Source organism: Myotis yumanensis, unplaced genomic scaffold (genome assembly GCF_028538775.1).
Source record: "Myotis yumanensis isolate MYYU_CA2020_CCGP unplaced genomic scaffold, mMyoYum1.0.hap1 SCAF_2, whole genome shotgun sequence".
NCBI lineage: Eukaryota > Metazoa > Chordata > Mammalia > Chiroptera > Vespertilionidae > Myotis > Myotis yumanensis.
The window spans coordinates 23564250-23570735 of NW_027223753.1; positions in this window are offsets into that span (position 1 = coordinate 23564250).

Here is a 6486-nt window from a genome sequence, read left to right on the forward strand (position 1 = left end):
CTCATTGCGCCTGCGCGGCCTGCCGCGAGGCACCACGGGACTCGTGGTCCGGCCGTCGAGGGTAACTGCCCCCTCCCTCCCATAAACGTCGGACTACAGCACCCAACAGCCCCGCTGGCAGCACCGCCCCTTAGTTCAGCTGGACTACAACTCCCAGAGTACTCCGCGCGCGGTTAATTTGCAGAGCCTGTCTTCCCCTAGACTGCATACAGGCCACGGGGTGGCGTCCGCACCTTACGGTAATTCTGTATCAACCACATACTTCCCCCCTCCTCCCCACACCCCCGCCCCCACTTAGAAATGCTCCGCAAATTCCTCTCTCGCCGGGTTTGGTCTCTGGTACGGAAAGTCCCTTTTTTCAACTAGCTTCTTAGGCTGTTGCTGCAATTCAGAGCTAGAAGATCCCAGGATGTCCCAAAAAACTAGCAATGGCTCACATGCAAATCTCTCTCCTTCACTACAAAAATATTTAATGACCACCTACTATGTGTCAAACATTCTGCTAGTGGCTTTCTCTTCAAACTGCCATCGGTCCCCAAACTCCAAACGCAGCCAGCATCTGCATCCTACCACCTGTACCCTGTGATGGACTATCCAGTGTATTCCATAAAGTTCAGGTCACATTCTTCTGGCTCCCTCCCTAGAACAACTGCCTGGCTTCCAGAAAAGATCACCAGTGTTGGTGGCAAGCCACTCTGGGTTATGATTCCAGTTTTGCCATTTTAGGCAAGTTACTGGATCTCTCTCAGTTGTTATGAAGACTGGTGAGCGGCGTATACAGAGCACTGGGACACAAAGTGTGTATTCCCTTTCTTCTCGCCACTATCAAAAATAAATAAACGGCCCAAGAAACAGGTCCCAGAAACACCAGGGGAATGTGTTGGCCACACCCACATCCATCACCAAGGGGAAGTCCTGCTGTCCCTGACCAGAGCTCTTTGGTTTGAGCTCCAACAATTCCTCCCTGGCTGGTCATTTCTGAGGGGCAGGGCTGGAGTAGCTGAGCACCCTCTCCTCACGTCGGCCTGACGCTGCAGAAGCAGCATTCTAGCCCCTAACCTTCATCATCACAACCAGCCTGTCCAGACTTGAGCCACCCAGGCTGGGGAAGACTGGTGGGCTCAGCTGCTCAGGCTGAAAGCTAGTGTCTAGGACTCCCCTGTCTCTCCTCAGGGTGCAGGCCAGATTATTATGATACCCTGCTCCCTGTGGCACAGACATTCTGGGGCCTCCCGAGAGGCAGTGCCCCTCGACTCTCCCTCCTGTGTCAGTGCCTAGGGGAGAGGGCCAAAGGCTGAGGGTTCTGGGAAGGAACATGGGGGTAGGAGGTAGGGAAAGCAAGGGTCAGCGATCCCCAGAGGCCAGCACAGCCAGAGAAGAGCATCCCGAATTCCCAGGAGAGAGGACAGCTGAGGTGAAAGCTGCAGTTGGCTGGCCTGCCTGTTGGTCTGGGCTCCTCCCTGCCGGCTGCCTTTGGCTGCCCACAGAAACCTGAGTCACAGTCACGGACAGCCACCCGCCCCACCCCACCCAGCCTGCTGTCAAGCAGGGAGGTTCTGGAGAGACTGGAGGTGGAGCCTCTCTCCTTGCCTATCTTTCAACCTCTGAGATTCTTCCTCTCTGCCTGTGAAACCTTTTATTTTATTTATTGTGTGTGTGATTCCTCCTCTTTCGCCGTCTTTTTTTTTGGGGGGGGGGACTCTTCAAAAGTGTCATCAATCTTAAATTAAGGGTGGGGCAGGGTCCATCTCAGGCTGATCTATATGGTCTCCTCCTGGCTTACATGAGAATTTAAAGGCTCCTTATAAGCTCTGACCGGGTAGCTCAGCTGGTTAGAGCATCGTCCCCATACACTATGGTTGCAGTTTGACACCACCCCCACCATCCCACCCTCCCCACCACAGTCAGGGCACATACAAGAATCAACCAATGAATGCATAAATGAGTGGAACAACAAACTGATGTTTTTCTCTCTCCTCCTTCCTCTTTCTCTCTCTAAAATCGATTTTAAAAATTAAAACTTAATAAATAAAGGCTCCTTAGCCACTCCAAGGGCTCTCAGTGCCGCTTCCATCATTTTCCCGAATCCCAATTCCTCCCCACCACCCCTCAGGGCCAGGATTTAGGAACACTGGCCACCCCTCCCCACCCTCATCTCCTTCTCCCTAGAACAGAACACAGCAAGGACAACTTCCCATAACTAGCAAGGGCTTTAGGCAAAGACCTCTTCCCAGGAACCCAAAGGGTTGAACCTTTTTAGTCTTGGATTTGAGTTCCTGCCCCTCGCATCCCTCTCTGTTCTTCTGCAGCCCAAGAGCTGGAGAGAGGGAGGCCTATTGCAGCTGATATCACCAACATTCTTGAGGACATTCTCCACCCCCAGCGCCAGGGAGTGGGCCCTCAAGGCTATGGCTCCCCAGGAAAGCAGTCTGGGTTAGACCCCCTCGTGCAGTAGTACCTGGGGTGGGGCGGGGGGGGGGGGGGGGGGGGGGAATCTGGTGACTGTTCTTCCCTGCTGTCCCCACCCCAGCATGAGGCCCCTCCCACTTCCTACTTCGTGGGTGTGAAGGCAGCCTCCAGGGCCTTGGTCCTGATTCATAGCTCGGTGTCACATCTCCCAGTGACTTCCTTCCCCGCTCCGCTCCATCAGGCTCATCCTGGACCCTGCCCCACCAAACCTAAGAGGTTGTATAAACTCCTGCCCTCCTGTAAAAGGATCAGAAAGGGCACATATTTCTGATCCCCATTCAAGGACCTGTCCCGGAGCCCAGGCTGTGGTGAGGCTAATAGCTCATTCATGCCTGTTTCTATACAGGGGGCAAGCCCTGGGCGGTAGGGCAGGCACTGGAGAGGCCACACAGTTCCCTGCCCTCATCTAAGAGGTCAGGGCAGCCTGTTCGAGCTTTAGCTCTGGATGTTGCAAGTGCCCCCCCCATCTCCAGGATGTTTAATATTTGGGGGGCAAATGGGGGCCCTCAGGCACTGTCACTCAGCCCCAAACTCAGAGAGAGACACCCACTCTAAACCTTCTCAGTGGCCAAGACCTGGGATCTGCCAGGGATCCTGGTCAGTTAGGGGTAGAATGAAGAGAAGTCCACTCCATCTACGTTTTCTGACGGCAGCAATCTCAGGACACGTACTTTCCAGGCTCCATCCTCCCAGTACTCACTGTGGACCCCTCAGCATGCAGGAAGCTGTACCACTAGCATCTTGTGAGGGGGTGCAGGTGCCCACACCCTCAATCTAGGGAAGGGTTCCTTCTCCTTGGCACCATTGATGTTTTAAGGCCTGATGATTCTTTGTTCTGGGGAAGTCCTATGCATTGTATGATGTTAAGTGGCATCCCTAGCATCTAAGCAAGGGATTTCAGTAACACCCCCTCCCCCACCGTGTGACAACCAAAAGTGCATCTAAACCAGTAGTTCTCAACCTTCCTAATGCCGAGACCCTTTAATACAGTTCCTCATGTTGTGGTGACCCCCAATTTCACTGTTACAAATTGAACATGATTAAAGCATAGTGATTAATCGCAAAAGCAATATGTAATTATATATGTGTTTTCCAATGGTCTTAGGTGACCCCTGTGAAGGGGTTGTTCGACCCCCAAAGGGGTCGCGACCCACGGGTTGAGAACCCCTGAACATTGCCAAGTATCCCCTAGGGCAGTGATCGGCAAACTGTGGCTCTCGAGCCACATGCGGTTCTTTGGCCCTTGAGTGTGGCTCTTGCACAAAATACCGACTTCTGCGCATGGGCCACAAAGTTTCAATCGCACTGTACGTGCGAGCCCACACGTGGTATTTTGTGGAAGAGCCACACTCAAGGGGCCAAAGAGCCGCATGTGGCTCTCGAGCCGCAGTTTGCCGACCACTGCCCTACGGGGATGAATTGCCTCTGACTGAGACTCACTGATGGAGTCTAATACCATACACTGTCTCTTTGCAGTGAGCTCTGCAAAGTCAATCTCAGATCATTAGACACAACAGAGGATTTCCAGCTCTATAGCACTGCTCACCCTTCTCCTTCTGAAGAATCTCCATGATCCACATCATGTAGACCAAGCATGTCAAACTCAAAGGCTAACACGGGCCGAATAAACAAGGTTTAAGTTTATGTGGGCCGAAAAAACAAAAGCTTCAATTTTCATAGAAAAGTAGGTTTATTTCGATAGAGACATGCTGAATATAAAGGGCTGAAATAAATGAGTAATCGTTAACATAAAATAATAGAACATTTTAATAAAAATTAATATTTTTTCTTGAACATTAACTTACCAGACACTGAATAACTGCACAAATTAATAAGCGTAATGCAAGTAAACTTATTTTTCTTGATCTCCGAAAGCGAAATATTTCCTGTTGCACACACCAAACAAGTCAGTCCAAGACTAATGACGTGGCAATCGGCTGCTAAAATATTCACTGCTAGTATTAGTGGAGAGAAATGGTGCGCCTGCGTGTAAGGCCCGTAAAGGAAATGAATGCAACACGATTATAATAATCAGTCATTAGCAAACGTTGTAGTTCATTATTAATTATTATGTATTATGTATAACAGAATATTGTAAAAATTAAGTTATAAAATTTTTATTAAAATGTTTCTTACATACCGTTATATTGGCTGGGCTGCAAAAATATTCGTTTTGGGACGCGAGTTTGACATGCTTAATAATGTAGATTGTAATCTCAAGCTCATTCGTGCCTTTTTCTGTACATTCAAATCCATCCCTGGCCTATCTTTTCATTTTTAGCTACCATTTCCCCTTCACTATTCTTGAGCATAGCCAATGGATATCTCAATGAGGAGACACTGGCGAGAAAGAGGGACCTACTAGTATATGTCTTTTTTTTAAAAAATATATTTTATTGACTTTTTACAGAGAGGAAGGGAGAGAGATAGATAGTTAGAAATATCGATGGGAGAGAAACATCGATCAACTGCCTCCTGCACATCTCCCACTGGGGGTGTGCCGGCAACCCAGGTACATGCCCTTGACCGGAATCGTACCCGGGACCCTTCAGTCCGCAGGCCGACGCTCTATCCACTGAGCCAAACCGGTTTCAGCTAGTATATGTCTTTATCCTTGCAGTCAGCTCAAGATCAGAGGTGTGGGTGGGGAAACCTAAGAGTGGTAGTTGGGGACCTGAACCCTCTGGGGGAGGGGATGAGGAAGGAATAGTTCCCCCTCCAGCCCCAAATCATTGGGGTTTCAGAAACGTTAAGACACTAGCTTAAGGTTACCAGCTTCATCCGCAGGCCTTCTATCATCTCCTAATGATTTGGGGCTGGAGGGGGGACTATTCCTTCCCCATCCCCTCCCCCAAAGGGTTCAGGTCCCCAACTACCACTCTTAGGTTGCCCGGGACCCAGACCCCTTTGTTCTCCCGCTCCCCCTTGAAATGGCTGCTCTCTGGAGATGCTCAAAGGAAGGAGACACTGGCGAGAAAGAGGGACAGGAGGACAACAACTCACGGGGCCTAATCTCTGGACAATGGAGAACTGGAGAACTGACCTTCTAGAGGTCAGGACAAAGGGCAGGGCTGGGTGGGCAGGCCCCGTTGCACCTCCTCCTTCCTCTGTCAATCTCTGCAGCACCACCTCATCGATCCACCTTCCCAGCAAGCTCCCCGTCTGCCCAGGCTGCAGCCCGACTTGGCTGGAGGCCCCACCTCAGCTGGCACTAACAGGAATTGGGGGACCCACTTCGGAGGGCTAGGAAGCAGGGTTCCTTGGTGGAGGGGAGTCAGAAGGGGTCCAGTCCTTCCTTCAACAGGCCACAGGGGGAAAAATCCGAGGAGATTCAGGGGTCTGATGGGGGTGGGGAGGTTCTGGGCCAGGACCACCCAGTTTGGAGCTGGGAGGGACCCAGCGGATTAGAGACCTGGGTAAGCAGCGGTGCAGGCCTGTAATTACCCGAGAGGAGCCGGGAGGACATAGGATGCTGGAGGAAGGGCGGCGGCGCTCCCGGCCTCCCCCATCCCAGCCAGGACCCGGGGAGAGAAAGCCTAGCTCTTTTAGGGGTCGCCCTGAGCCCTTACTTCAGGTCTCCCGACGTCCCCCGGGTGGATTTTAGTTGAGGTGGGTTTGGGAGAGAATTTAGACTTGAAGCTACCGCCAGGGCCCCGGAGCCAGAGCTCCCGGGCTCCGAGGAGGGATTGGGGGCTCCCATCCCCGCTCCCCCCACTCGGAGCGGCGGTGAGTCACAGAGCGCTCCCTACATAGTCCTCTCGCGCCGCGGCGCGTACCAAGGCGCGGCCGCAGGGGGAGGCGGCGCATGGGGGTCCTCCCGGAGCCCTAGTGGCCCGGCAGCCGCGACCACAGGAGAGGCGTCCGGAAGCTGGAGGCCCGGCGGTGCAGGCGTGGGGACGAGGCGGGCGGGATGGGCGCGCGGCGGCCCGCTCCCCGGGCACTGCGGGGGTGAGTCTCCCCGCGTCGCACTTGGTACGCGCCAGCGGCGAGGCGAGGCCAGGCCCAGCCCGGGCGGTA